The sequence below is a fragment of the Saimiri boliviensis genome, chromosome 9 (assembly GCF_048565385.1).
Source record: "Saimiri boliviensis isolate mSaiBol1 chromosome 9, mSaiBol1.pri, whole genome shotgun sequence".
Classification (NCBI taxonomy): Eukaryota; Metazoa; Chordata; class Mammalia; order Primates; family Cebidae; genus Saimiri; species Saimiri boliviensis.
Window position 1 is genome coordinate 77,245,825 of NC_133457.1, and position 14,442 is coordinate 77,260,266.

A 14,442-nucleotide genomic window follows, 5' to 3' on the forward strand; every position below is an offset into this window, starting at 1 on the left:
GGTCCTTCCCTACCCACCCTGGTAGCTGAAGACAAAGAGCACATAATCTTGGGAATTCTAGGGCCTAACCCACCACCGGTTCCTCTCCATACTACCATGTTTTCTACAAAGTGCCACCTCCTGGCAGGAGGCCAACCAGCACAAAAACAGAACATTAAAGTACTAAAGCTAAAAACCCTCAACAGAGTCCATTTCACCATCCCCTCCCCACCACCACCTTCACCAGAACAGGTACTGGCATCTACAGCTGAGAGGCCCACAGATGGTTCACATCACAGGACTCTCTGCAGACAACCCCCAGTACCAGCCCAAAGCTGAGTAGACTTGCTGGGTGGCTAGACTCAGAAGAGAGATAACAATCATTGCAGTTCAGCTCACAGGAAGCCACATTCACAGGAAAACGGAGAGAGTACTACATCAAAGGAACACCCTGTGGGACAAGAGAATGGAAACAACAACAGCCTTTAGCCCTAGACCTTCCCTCTGACAGAGCCTACTGAAATGAGAAGGAACCAGAAAGCAAACTCTGGTACCAAGACAAAACAAGGCTCTTTAACAACCTCCCCCACAAAAAAAATCACACTAGCTCACCAGCAATGGATCCAAACCAGGAAAAAAAAAAAAAAATCCCTGATTTACCTGAAAAAGAATTCAGGAGGTTAGTTATTAAATTAATCAGGAGGCACCAGAGAAAGGTGAAGCCCAATGCAAAAAAATCTGAAAAACGATACAGGAAGTGAAGGGAGAAATATTCAAGGAAATAGATAACATAAAGAAAAAACAAACATTCAGGAAACACTGGGCACACGTATAGAAATGCAAAATTCTCTGGAAAGTCTCAGCAATATAACTGAACAAGTAAAAGAAAGAAATTCAGAGCTCAAAAACAAGGTCTTCAAATTAACCCAATCTAACAAAAACAAAGAAAGTCCTCATTCAAAAAGCAAAGAAGACAAAAACTCCAGGAACATCTGTTGAGAAGAAAAATACTTTTTGCATACAAGCAGGAAAATGAAATGTTATCCAGGAAAGATTTAAGAATAAAGGCCATGATGTATACAGTTTGTCTTCAGATGTCTCGGTAGAGGTCAGAGAGCTGTGACATCTGAGGACCAAGTTCAAGAAGGGACTAGAGCACTGAAACTTAAAACCAAAATGGCTAATAAAGAAAATGTGAAGAGACCTGCAGGAAGCAAAAATAATACAATAGTGGGGAGAAACTGTATTCCTTTAAAACCTTCAAATGGACTAACTAATTCAACTGTAGTAATTGACGCACATAAACCAAAGGACAGTCATCAAACTCGGCAATTGCTACTAACTGAAGATGATCCCCAAAGTCAACATATGACATTAAGCCAGGCATTTCACCTTAAAAACAATAGTGAAAAGAAAGAGGTAACTGCAGAAAAACCAAAGCAAGATGCTAACATGCCCAAGAGACCTGTGCGTGGATCTTATCGTGGCCAGATTGTTCAGTCTAAGATTAATTCATTTAGAAAACCTCTACAAGTCAAAGATGAGAGTTCTGCAGCAACAAAGAAACTTTTAACCACTGTCCCCAAAGCCACAAAGCCTTAGCCTGTAAACACCAGCAGTGTAACAGTGAAAAGTAATAGATCCTCCAGTATGACTGCCACCACGAAATCTGTGAGCACTACATCTCAGAAACCACAACTTGTGTGACCACCTATTAGAAGTCATCACAGTAACACCCAGGACACTGTGAAACAAGGCATCAGGAGAACCTCTACCCACATTACAATCTGGAAAGTGTCTTGTTAAACAGAACTGTTAGAATCAAAAACAGCTTTATCTAGTGTCAAAACCAGTTCTTCTCAACGTATAAGAAGAAGTAAGACATTGTCAAGAAGCATAGCATCTGGAGTTGTGGCCAGGCCTGCTTCATCGTCCAATGGCAAACTGATGGAGAAGTCGAAGCCCACTGACCAGCGAAGACATACTATAGGAAAAGCAACTGTGGATAGATCAGCTCATCCCAAAGAAACCGCAGAAGAGAGAAAAGCTTGTCTGAATGAGCGGAAAGCGGACAAAGGAAGAGTGCTAAAAAGGCCTCCCAAATCAGCAGTGAGTCAGCATGAGAGTGAAGGACAAAATGAAAAACCAGTTGGGTCTTTTGGGACTACCATGGCAGAAGAGGATGAACAAAGATTATTTACTGAAAAACTAAACAACACATTTTCTAAATGCCTGAACTTGATTAATGAGGAATGTCGAAAGAAGATATTCTGGTCACACTGAATGACCTGATTTAAAAATTCCAGACACTAAAAAGCTTGTTAAGTATTGGATATGCCTTGCATGTATAGAACCAATCACAAGTCCTGTTGAAAATATTATTGCAATCTATGAGAAAGCCATTCTGGCAGGGGCTCAGCCTATTGAAGAGATGTGACACACAACTGTAGATATGCTAACAATGAAGAGTCAAGAAAAAGTTAATTTGGAAGAAAATATGGAGAAGGCTTGTGTAACCAAGGAAGAAGCCAAAGAAGTCGGTATTGAAGATACAGGTGTTGCTGTAGAGCCAGAAAAGTTGGAAATGGGGAGTAAACATCAGAGAAATGTGCTATTTCAAGACTGTCAAAAAGAGCAAGACAGCAAAACAAAAGATCCAAAACATGGTGTTAAAACCCCCAACACAGAAATGAGGACAAGTTGCTTCATTAAATATAATGTGTCTACTATGCCATACTTGCAAAGTATGAAAAAGAAGGTGCGGTTTGATTAAACAAATTCCGCATTTAAAGAGCAAGTTTTTAACACCAGTGAGATGTTCTCAACGTCTTCAAGAGAAAACTTCTAAATTGCCAGACGTGTTAAAAGATCATTATTCTTGCGTGTCCTCAATGGAACAGCTAATGGAGTTGGGAAGAGAAACTAAAGCTTTTGGATGCTACCCTAATGCAGCGCTGTGCCGGATGTACTCTGAGGATTAAACGACAGAAGAGAAACAAAGCTCTGATAGGGAATTGGGTTTTTATGATTTGTGGGGTGTTTTGTTTGGAGTAGCTTTATATTACCCTTAGGTCTGGAGTTGGCCACATACCTACCTATCCTAAGCATTCACCGCAGTGAGGTCCTTTACTAACATTTATGTTACGGCAACAGTTGTCCTCTGCATTGGAAAGCTAATCCTACCGTTTCAATCTCAATCAACTGAGTTTTTTCTTTAAGATGGGTAAATTTTGTCAGCTAGTTTACTATGTTCCTTGAATATAAATAGGTTATAATACTAGCCTGTTCACTTTACTAACTATAAGTACAGTAATGATGCATCATTAGAAAAGAAGGTATTCCAGGTAAAATGTGTATGTTTGCATTGACATGTTTTTAAAAGTTATGATATACCTCCCTGCCTTTAAACAGAATAATTTTTTTGGCCTTTCTTAGATTAGTATGAAAGTCAAAAATTGTATAGAATGACTCACTTTGAATATTAAGACACAGGAGGTTTAGTTTGCTTTCTCACCAAATTCATGTTACCCAGACTGGTGTTCTGTTGTGTCCCTTGGACTGCCTATTGACTGTCACTTTTCATCAGTAGTAGTCTGTGGTCTTGTGGCCTCTTTTGATTATAACTGGGGTCACTAAGAAGAATACTTAATAACCCCATTTATAAGAGAAGATAGTTTGTGTAAGAAAGAAAAGATGCCAGATTTAGTGGTTTAACTTCTGTAACTTCACTTGGAGTTTTTAAACAATTAGAATGGATCAGGGAAAGAATATATCATACTGAATAAATGTCATTCTAGTTTAGACAGCATTTCTAAAATACATGATACTTATACTTGTTTTCTTCTCTACAATATAAAAACTTCACTGTTAAATCATGTTCCCTGAAACATGATAGTTACACAGTTTTCTCTCCACACAAAAATACCACCATTAAAATTGTTTCGTAAGTTTCCAAACTAATACTTAACATGGCACACATCATCTGTCAACTCTACAGTTTCAAATAAGTGACTTTTTAATTCTAAAAGATTAGTTTAAAAACCGTATGAATGTGGTGGAAGATCACATGCTTAGTCATTTTTACATTAATTCCATTTACATATCTTTTTTCTATTGACTTCTCATGTTCTAAAGAGTAGGGTTTTTATTCTGTATACCTGATATGTATACAGTAAAAATATCTGTATAATTTAAAAAATAATAATAATAATAAAATATGAAAAAGCCTCCAAGAAGTCTGGGATTATGTTAAATGACCAAACCTAAGAAAAATCAGTATTCCTGAGGAAGAAGAGAAATCTAAAAATTTGGAAAACATATTTGAGGGAAAAATTGAGGAAAACTTCCCTAGCCTTGCTAGAGACCCAGAGATCCAAATACAAGAAGCACAAAGAACACCTGGGAAATTCATCACAAAAAGATCAATGCCTAGGCACACTGTCATCGGGTTATCTAAATCATATGATTTTTGTTTTTAATTCTGTTGATGTGATAGACCACATTTACTGACTTGTGTATAAGTCACCCTGGCATCCCTGGTATGAAACCCACTTGATCATGGTGGATTACCTTTTTTTATATGTTGTTGGATTCAGTTAGCTAGTTTTTTGTTAAAGACTTTAGCATCTATGTTTATCAAGGATATCAACCTGTAGTTTTCTTTTTTGGTCATGTCCTTTCCTGGTTTTGGTATTAGGGGGATGCTGGCTTCACAGAATGAATTAGGGAGGATTCCTTCTTTCTCTATCTTGTGGAATACTGTCAAGAAGATTAGTAGCGGCCGGGCGCGGTGGCTCAAGCCTGTAATCCCAGCACTTTGGGAGGCCAAGGCGGGTGGATCACGAGGTCAAGAGATCGAGACCATCCTGGTCAACACGGTGAAACCCCGTCTCTAATAAAAATACAAAAAATTAGCTGGGCATGGTGGTGTGTGCCTGTAATCCCAGCTACTCAGGAGGCTGAGGCAGGAGAATTGCTTGAACCCAGGAGGTGGAGGTTGCGGTGAGCCGAGATCGTGCCATTGCACTCCAGCCTGGGTAACAAGAGCGAAACTCCGTCTCGAAAAAAAAAAAAAAAAAAAGAAGAAGATTAGTAGCAATTCTGCTTTGAATGTCTGACAGAATTCTACTGTGAATCCATCTGGTCCTGGACTTTTTTTTTTTTTTTTTTTTTTTTTGAGGTAGAGTCTCACTCTTTGCCAGGCTGGAGTGCAGTGGTATGATCTCGGCTCACTGCAACCTCCGCCTCCCAGGTTCAAGTGATTCTCCTGCCTCAGTCTCCTGAGTAGCTGGGACTACAGGTGCGCACCACCATGCCCAGCTAATTTTTGTATTTTTAGTAGAGACAGGGTTTCACCATGTTAGCCAGGATGGTCTTGATCTCCTGACCTCGAGATCCACCCACCTCAGCCTCCCAAACTGTTGGTAATTTTTAAGTTACTATTTCAATCTCACTGCTTATTATTGGTCTGCTTAGGGTATCTAATTCTTCCTGATTTAAGCTAGGAGGGTTGTATTTTTCCAGGAATTTATCCGTGTCTTCTAGGTTTTCTAGTTTATGTGCATAAAGGTGTTCATAGTAGCCTTGAATGATATTTTGTATTTCAATGGTGTCAGTTGTAAAATCTCATTTTGTTTCTTTTTTTTTTTTTTTTTTTTGAGATGGAGTTTCACTCTTGTTACCCAGGCTGGAGTGCAATGGCGCGGTCTCGGCTCACCGCAACCTCCGCCTCCTGGGTCCAGGCAATTCTCCTGCCTCAGCCTCCTGAGTAGCTGGGATTACAGGCACGCGCCACCACACCCAGCTAATTTTTTGTATTTTTAGTAGAGACGGGGTTTCACCATGTTGACTAGGATGGTCTCGATCTCTCGACCTCGTGATCCACCCGCCTCGGCCTCCCAAAGTGCTGGGATTACAGGCTTGAGCCACCACGCCCGGCTCATTTTGTTTCTTAATGAGGTTATTTGGATTTTCTCTGGTAGCATGTCTGAATTCACTGTTCTTTTTTTTTTTTTTTTTTACTTTAAAAATTTTTTTCCATAAGTTATTCTGGTACAGGTAGTATTTGGTTACATAAGTAAGTTCTTTAGTAATGATCACTGAGTGGAAAAGGAAAAAGAAGCTGTGATAAATATATATATATATAAACACAGTTTTCTTTTGTATATATACACATATATTCCATTGTGTGATATATATATTGTGTGAGCCACTGTGATATATATATATATGTGTGAGTGTGTGTGTGTGTATATATATATATATATATATATATATATATACATATATACTGTGATATATATATATTCCATATTGTGTGTGTATATATATTCCATTGTGTGTGTGTGTGTATATACATACATATATATCACAGTTGTGACACATATATATCACAGTGACATATATATATATATATTTCCTGGCTTGTGTCATTCTTATGCCTTTGTGTCCTCATAACCTAACTCCCATATATATGTGACATATATACATATATATCACATATATATACATACATATACATATATACAATTGAATATATATATAAAAAAGGACATATATATCATAGTGATATATATACATGGAATATATACATCACAGTGATATGTATGTGTTAATATATGTGTCACAACTGTGATATGTATGTATAATGTATATATATACACACACATACAATAGAATACTACTCAGCCATAAAGGGAAATGAATTAACAGCATCTGTAGTGACCTGAATGAGACTGAAGATGATTATTCTAAGTGGAGTAACTCAGGAATGGAAAACTAAACATCATATGTTCTCACTGATATATGGGAGCTAGGCTATGAGGACACAAAGGCATAAGAATGACACAAGCCAGGTGTGGTGGCTCATACCTGTAATCGCAGCACTTTGGTAGATCATGAGGTCAGGAGTTCAAGAGCAGCCTGGCCAATATGGTGAAAACCCATCTCTACTAAAATACCAAAATTAGCTAGGCATGGTGGCATGCGCCTGTAATCTCAGCAACTTGGGAGGCTGAGGCACGAGAATCACTTGAATCTGGCAGGTAGAGGTTGCAGTGAGCCAAGATTGAACCACTGTACTCCAGCCTGAGCAACAGAGCAAGACCCTGTCTCAAAAAATGTTAACAATTTTTAAAAACTAAAAATAAAATTCTCACTTATCAATAATAACAATGACTATAAATGAAGTCAATTCTCTAATTAAAAGACATAGAGCATCAAGCATGGTGGCTCACACCTATAATCCTAGCACTTTGGGAGGGTGAGTCAGGTGGATTGCTTGAGTTCAGGAGACCAGCCTGGGCAATGTGGTCAAACCCCATCTCTACTAAAAATTTTTAAAAATTAGCCAGTCGCAGTGGCATATGTTTATAGTCCCAGCTACTCAGGAGGATTGCTTGAGCCTAGAAGGTCGAGCTACAGTGAGCTGAGATGGTGTCACTGCACTCCAGTCTGGGTGACAGAGTGAGACCCTGTCTCAAAATAGTGTGAGACCCTGTCTCAAAATAAAATAAAATATAATAAAATAAGTAAAAATAAAAGATAAAGAGCAACTGAATAGATAAAGAAGCAAGACCTGGCCGGGTACAGTGGCTCATGCTTGTAATTCCAGCACTTTGGGAGGCTGAGGTCAGCAGATCATGAGGTCAAGAGATCAAAAACATCCTGGCCAACATGGTGAAACCCCCTCTCTACCAAAACACAAAAATTAGCTGGGTGTGGTGGTGCATGCCTGTAGTCCTAGCTACTCAGGAGGCTGAGGCAGGAGAATCAATTGAACTTGGGAGGTGGAGGTTGCAGTGAGCTAAGATTGCACCACTACACTCTAGCCTGGTGACAGAGCAAGATTCCATCTCAAAAAAAAACAAAAACAAAAACAAAAACAAAAAAAAAGCAAGACCAACTATATGCTGCTTATAAGAAACCTATTTCACCTATTAAGATACACATAAACTGAAAATGGAAGTGGCAAAGTATAGTCCATGCAACTGAAAACCAAAAAAGAGCAGTAGTAGCTATGCTAACATCCGATGAAACTGACTACAAAGACTTCTAGAAAAGACAAAGATCACTATATACTGATAATCCAGCAACAGGATATAACAGTTACAAATATCTATAAACTCAACACCGTAGTATTCAAGTATATAAAGCAAATATTAATAGATCTGAAGAGAGCGATAAGACTGCAACATAATAATAGTAAGGGACTTCGACACTCCACTCTTGAGTAGTAGACAGATTATCCATACAGAAAAATCAACAAAGAAACAGCAGATTTAAACTACACACAAGACCAAATAGGCCTAACTGACATTTACAGAACATTTCAACCAGCTGCAGAATACACATTCTTTTCATCAACACATGAGACATTCTCCAGAATATGTTCTCCAGAATCTTAGGCCACAAAAGAAATCTCAACAAATTCAAAAAAGTAGAAATCATATCAAGTATTTGTTCTGACCACAATGGAATAAAAGTACAAATTAATAAAAAGAGAAACCTCAAAAACTACACAAAAACATAGAAATTAAACATTTTCTTGAATGACCAATGAGTCAATGAAGAAATTAATATGGAAATTAAAAAATGTCTTGAAACAAATGAAAATGGAAATACAACATAACAAAATCTATGAGATACAGCAAAAGCAGTACTAAGAGAAAAGGTTATAGCAATAAATGCCTATATCGGAAAAGTAGGAAGACTTCAAATAAACAACTTAACAATGTACCCCAAGAAACTAGAAAAGCAGGAGCAAACAAAACACAAAATTAGTCAAAGAAATAAAATAAAGATCAGAACAAAAATCTCATCACTTAGTATTTAACCAAAGGAATATAAATTGTTCTATCATAAAGACACATGCACAGTATATTCACTGAAGCACTATTCATAATAGCAACAACACAGACTCAACCCAAATGCCCATCAGTGGTAGACTGGATAAAGAAAATATGATACATATACACCGTGGAATACTATGAAGCCTTTGCAGGAACATGAATGGAGCTGGAGGCCATTATCCTTACCAAACTAACACAGAAACAGAAAGCCAAATACTGCATGTTCTCACTCATAAGAGGGAGCTAGATGATGAGAACACGTGGACACACACAGGGGAACAACAGACAGTGGGTCTACTGGAGGGGGGAGAGTAAAAGGAGGGATAGGGTCAGGAAAAATAACTCATGGGTGCTGACTTAATACCTAGGTGATGAAATACCCTGTACAACAAACCCCCATGACATGAGTTTACTTATATAACAAACCTACACATGTACCCCTGAACTTAAAAGTTAAAAAAAAATCATTTCTTCATAGCCAAAACAAAGATCAGAGTAGGAATAAATGAAATTGAGAAAATACACAAGATCAATGAAGTGAAAAATTGGTTTTTGAAAGGTACAAGAACAAACAAACCTTTAGCTAGACTAAGAAAAAAAGAGAAAAGACTCAAATAAAATCAGAAACATAAAAAAAAAATAACAAGACCACAAAAGTATGAAGAATCATTAGAGATTATTATGAACAATTACACACCAACAAACTGGAAAACGTACAGAAAACGTATAAGTTCCTGGACTATATAACCTACCAAGATTGAACTACAAAGAAATAAAAAAACTTCAACAAACAAATAATGAGTAACAAAATCAAAGCCATAATAAAAAGTCTACAGTCAAAGAAAAGCCCAGGACCTGATGGTTTCACTACTGAATTCTACCAAACATTTAAAAAACTAATATTAATTTTACTGTAACTCTTCAAACAAATTGAAGAGGAGGGAATACTTCTAAACTCATTCTGTAAGAACAGCATTACTGTGATACTGATAAAACAGAACAAAAAACAACAAAAAAAGAAAACTACAGGCCAATACCACTGAAGAACATAGACACAAAAATTGCAACAAAACACTAGCAAACCAAATTCAATAACACATTAAAGATATCATTCACAAATCGGACACAATGTTACATATCTATAGTATCAGCTACTTGAGAAACTGAGGCAGGGGATCACATGAGCCTAAGAGTTCAAGATCAACCTGGGATACACTGCAAGACCATGTCTCAAAATAAAAAAAACCTTTTTTACATTATTCCCCATGGGAATCCCAAATGGGATTCATTTCAGGGATGCAAGGATGGTCCACTGTATACAAATCAATAAATGATACATCACATTAACAGAACTAAGAACAAGAACTATGTGATCATTTCAAGAGATGCTGAAAAAGAATGCGATAAAAGTCAGCATTCCCTTATGATTAAAAAAACAAAAAACAAAAAACCTTCCACAAAATAAGTACAGAAGGAACATACCTCAAAATGCTGGGCATAGTGGTTCACACCTGTAACCCTAGCACTTTGGGAGGCCAAGGTGGGCAGACCGCTTGAGGTCACGAGTTTGAGACCAGTCTGGCCAGCATGGTGAAACCCCATCTCTACTAAAAATACAAAAATCAGCTGAGTGTGGTGGTGGGCACCTGTAATCCCAGCTACTCAGGAGGCTGAGGCAGGAGAATTCCTTGAACCTGGGAGGTTCAGATGTCACTGAACCGAGATCATGACCAGCCTCGGCAACAAGGGCGAAACTCTTGTCTCCAAAAAGAAAAAAAAGGAATATACCAAAAAATAATGAAGACTATATATAACAAACCCACAGCTAACATCATACTGAAAAAATGCTGAAAGCCCTTCCTCTAAGATCTGGAACAAGACAAGGATGCACACTTTCATCATTTTTATTCAACATAATACTAGGAATTCCAGCCAGAAGAATTAGGCAAGAGAAAGAAAGGGCATCCAAACTGAAAAGAAAGATGTCAAATTTGTTTTGTCCACAAACATGATCTTATATTTAGATAAACCTAAAAACTCCACCAACAATCTGTTAGAACTAATAAATAAATTCAGTAAAGTTGCAGGATACAAAACTAAAATACAAAAATCAGTAGTATTATATCAGCAACAGCAAACAATCTGAAAAAGGGATCAAGAAAGCAATCCCATTTACAACAGCTACAAAAACAAAATAAAATATCTAGGAATCAATTTCACCAAAGCAGTGAAGGACCTATATAAGGAAAACTAAAAAACACTGATGAAAAAAATTGAAGAGGACACACACACAAACAAAACTGGAAAGATATTCTACTCTCATGGATTAGAAGAATATCGTTAAAATGACAACAGTACCCAAAGCAACTTATAGATTCAATGAAAGGCTTATCAAAATACTAATGACATTCTTCACAAAAATAGAGAAAACAATGCTAAAATGTATACAAAACCACAAAGACGCTGAATACCCAAAGCAATCATGAACAAAAAGAACAAAGCTAGAGGCACCACACTACCTGACTTCAAAACGTAAGACAAAGCTATAGTAACCAAATTAATTTGGTACTGGTGTAAAAAACAGACACATAGACCAATGGAGCAGAATAGAGAACTCAAACATAAATCCATGCATTTACAGCCTATTTATTTATTTTTACTTTGTTAATTAATTTCTTTTTGAGACAGAGTCTCACTCTGTTGCCTAGGCTGGAGTGCAGTGGTGCAATCTCAGCTCACTGCAGTATCCTCCCTCTGGGTTCAAGTGATTCTCCTGCCTCTGCCTCCCAAATAGATGGTACTACAGGTACGTGCCACCATGACTGGCTAATTTTTGTATTTTTAGTAGAAATCGGGTTTCACCATGTTGGCCAGGCTGATTTCGAACTCCTCACCTCAAATGATCCACCCACCTTGGCCTCCATAAGTGCTGGAATTACAGGTGTGAGCCACCACATCTGGCATCAATAACATAAAGTGGGAAAAGGAAAGTCTCGTCAACAAACGGTGCTAGGAAAACTGGATGCAAAAATCCTCAGCAAAATACTAGCAAGCCAAATTCAACAACACGTTAAAAATATTCTTCACCAGCTGGGCACAGTGTTACACATCTATATATCACTCACTTCAGCCCAGGAGTATAATGTGAAAAAAATATATATGAAATGTTCTCACTCATATGTGGGAACTAAAAAAGCAGATCTCATGAAGATAGAGAATAGATTGCTGGTTACTAAAGGTCAGGAAGAGTAGAGGGGTAGGGGAGAGAAAGAGAAGCTGAGTGACGGGGACAAACATACAGTTTAATAGAAGAAGTAAGATCCAGTGTTTGACAGATCAGTAGCGTGACTATAGTTTACAACCATGTAGAAGAATGAAACTAGATCCCTACCTCACACGATCGATACACAAAAATAAAATCAAAATGAATTAAAATCATGAATCTAAGACCTGATAAAATGAAACTACTAGAAGAAAACATTGGGGAAACACTCTAGAACATTGGTCTGGCCAAAGACTTTTTGTGTAAGACCTCAAAAGCACAGGCAGCCAAAGCAAAAATAGACAAATGGCATTACACCGAGTTACAAAGTTTCTGTACAGCAAACAATCAATAAAGTGAAGAGACAATCCACAGCATGGGAGAAACTATTTGCTAATTACTCATCTGAAAAGGGTTTAATAACCAGAATATATACAAGCTCAAATAATTCAATAGAAAAAAAAAACTCATTAAAAATGGGCATAAGAACCCGGGTGCAGTGGCTCCCACCTGTAATCCCAGCACCCTGGGAGGCCAAGGCAGGCGGATTACAACATCAGGAGTTTGAGACCAGCCTGGCCAACACAGTGAAACACCTTTATTAGCTAACTTTACTCATACTGCAATTCATTTGCATTGCTTTTTTTTCCACCTAAGATTATATCTGAACCATTTCCCCTCACTGTTTGTAACCTTCTTTTTAAAGGCTTCTGCGTATCTGTCTAAGGGATGTTCATAATTTTAGCCACCTCCTTGTGGGATACTTGGGGTTTTTACATTTATTTATTTTGATTTTTTTTGTTCATTTTAGTATTATGATTAAGCTTTGTGAAATTCTTTCACATGGATCTTTTTATAGTAATAGGATTATTTCCTCAAATTTGCTACAGTTGAAGTCAAAGAACACGAACATTTAATGTGTTCTATGATAACCATGACTAAATTGTACTCCAGACTGTTATATCAGTCAACTTTCAAGGCATCAGAAAATCTGAGTGCTCATTATGGTGCTTCTTGCCTAGAACTGTGTTTTAATTACAATGCATGTTTACAATTTAGTAGGCAAAATGAGGGAGAAAAAGATCTTGGGTTTTAATGTGCATTTCAGTTTTAGGGAAGTTTAATATTTTCCCACATTTATTATGAATATTACGTTTATACAGCTACTTGTGTGATTTACTTATTTTTCTCTTTATTTCAGAATATTTCATGTAAAATTAAATCAGTACTTAATAAAAAAGACAAGCTGAGTGTGGTGACTCATGTCTGCAATTCCAGCACTTTGAGAGGCCAAAGCAGGAAAATTGCCTGAAGCCAGGAGCTCAAGACCAGCCTGGCAGCAAAGTGAGACCCCATCTTCATAAAAACTTAAAAAATTAGCAAGGTGTGGTGGTACATTCTCAGCTACTCAGGAAGCTGAGGCAGGAGGATCACATGAGCCCAGGAAGAGCTCAAGGCTGCAGTGAGCCATACTCGTACCACTGTACCCTACCTGGGCAACAGAATGAGATCCTGTCTCTTAAAAAAAAAAAAAAAAAAAAAATTAAAAATTAAAAAAAAAATTTTTTAAATATTTTTCCAGAGTTGGATATATACATACATATACACAAACATATAATATATATAAACACCCATATATATATCTCTACTACTATATGCTAATTTTTAATCTTTATATACTAAACTAAGCTTTTCTAGAAAAATCCTGTTTCCAAAATTGATTCAAAGGACACAGAAAACCTGAATCTATTAACAACCTTGAGGAGAAATGGAAACGTTTTCAAAGATGCTTCCAAGGTATCTCTACCAGGTCTTCCACTGAGCGAGCCTATTTGTCTTTGCAGGTCTGAAAATACCAAAAGGCCAAGCAAAAAGTACTGAAGAGAAGTCCTCTAACCCAGTAGTAAAATAACTGGCTTCATGCTGGGCTCCAGAATTAATAAATTTTCCTGTTTGTTGCCATGTGCAAAAACTGTGCTTTTTAGTAATTGCTTCCTTAGCCACTTGGCTCAGATTAAATTTGGTGCATGATATTTTAAGAATCATCAAAAACTCTTTGTAAACAGAACTCACAGTGACCTTAGTGCAATGAGTGTGACCCACTGATGGCCAATTTAATCAAGGGGGAATTCAGAGTACTCACTGCAAGCAATTGATTTTCAAGAGAAAAGTCAGCAGGATCAAACACCCAGTTGGGATGAAAATCCCTTGAATCACCCCTATCACCGTGTATTCTAGCGACTAACTCCTGACTCCATATAGCGTAATAGCCAAATTACTATAATTATCCCGCAACACAAGTGGCATATCAACATTATTTTAAACACAGATTTTTTTGCATAATCTTTCATT

At 37.4% G+C, this 14,442-nt stretch overlaps 1 protein-coding gene and 1 pseudogene across 4 annotated transcripts in view; one reads left to right on the forward strand and one right to left on the reverse strand.

The window, feature by feature from the left end:
• CFAP61 (cilia and flagella associated protein 61) overlaps window positions 1-14,442 on the reverse strand; it is a 294,842-nt gene that overhangs the window by 223,519 nt on the left and 56,881 nt on the right. The window lies entirely within an intron of this gene.
• LOC104652207 (cytoskeleton-associated protein 2 pseudogene) lies at window positions 924-2,960 on the forward strand (annotated as a pseudogene).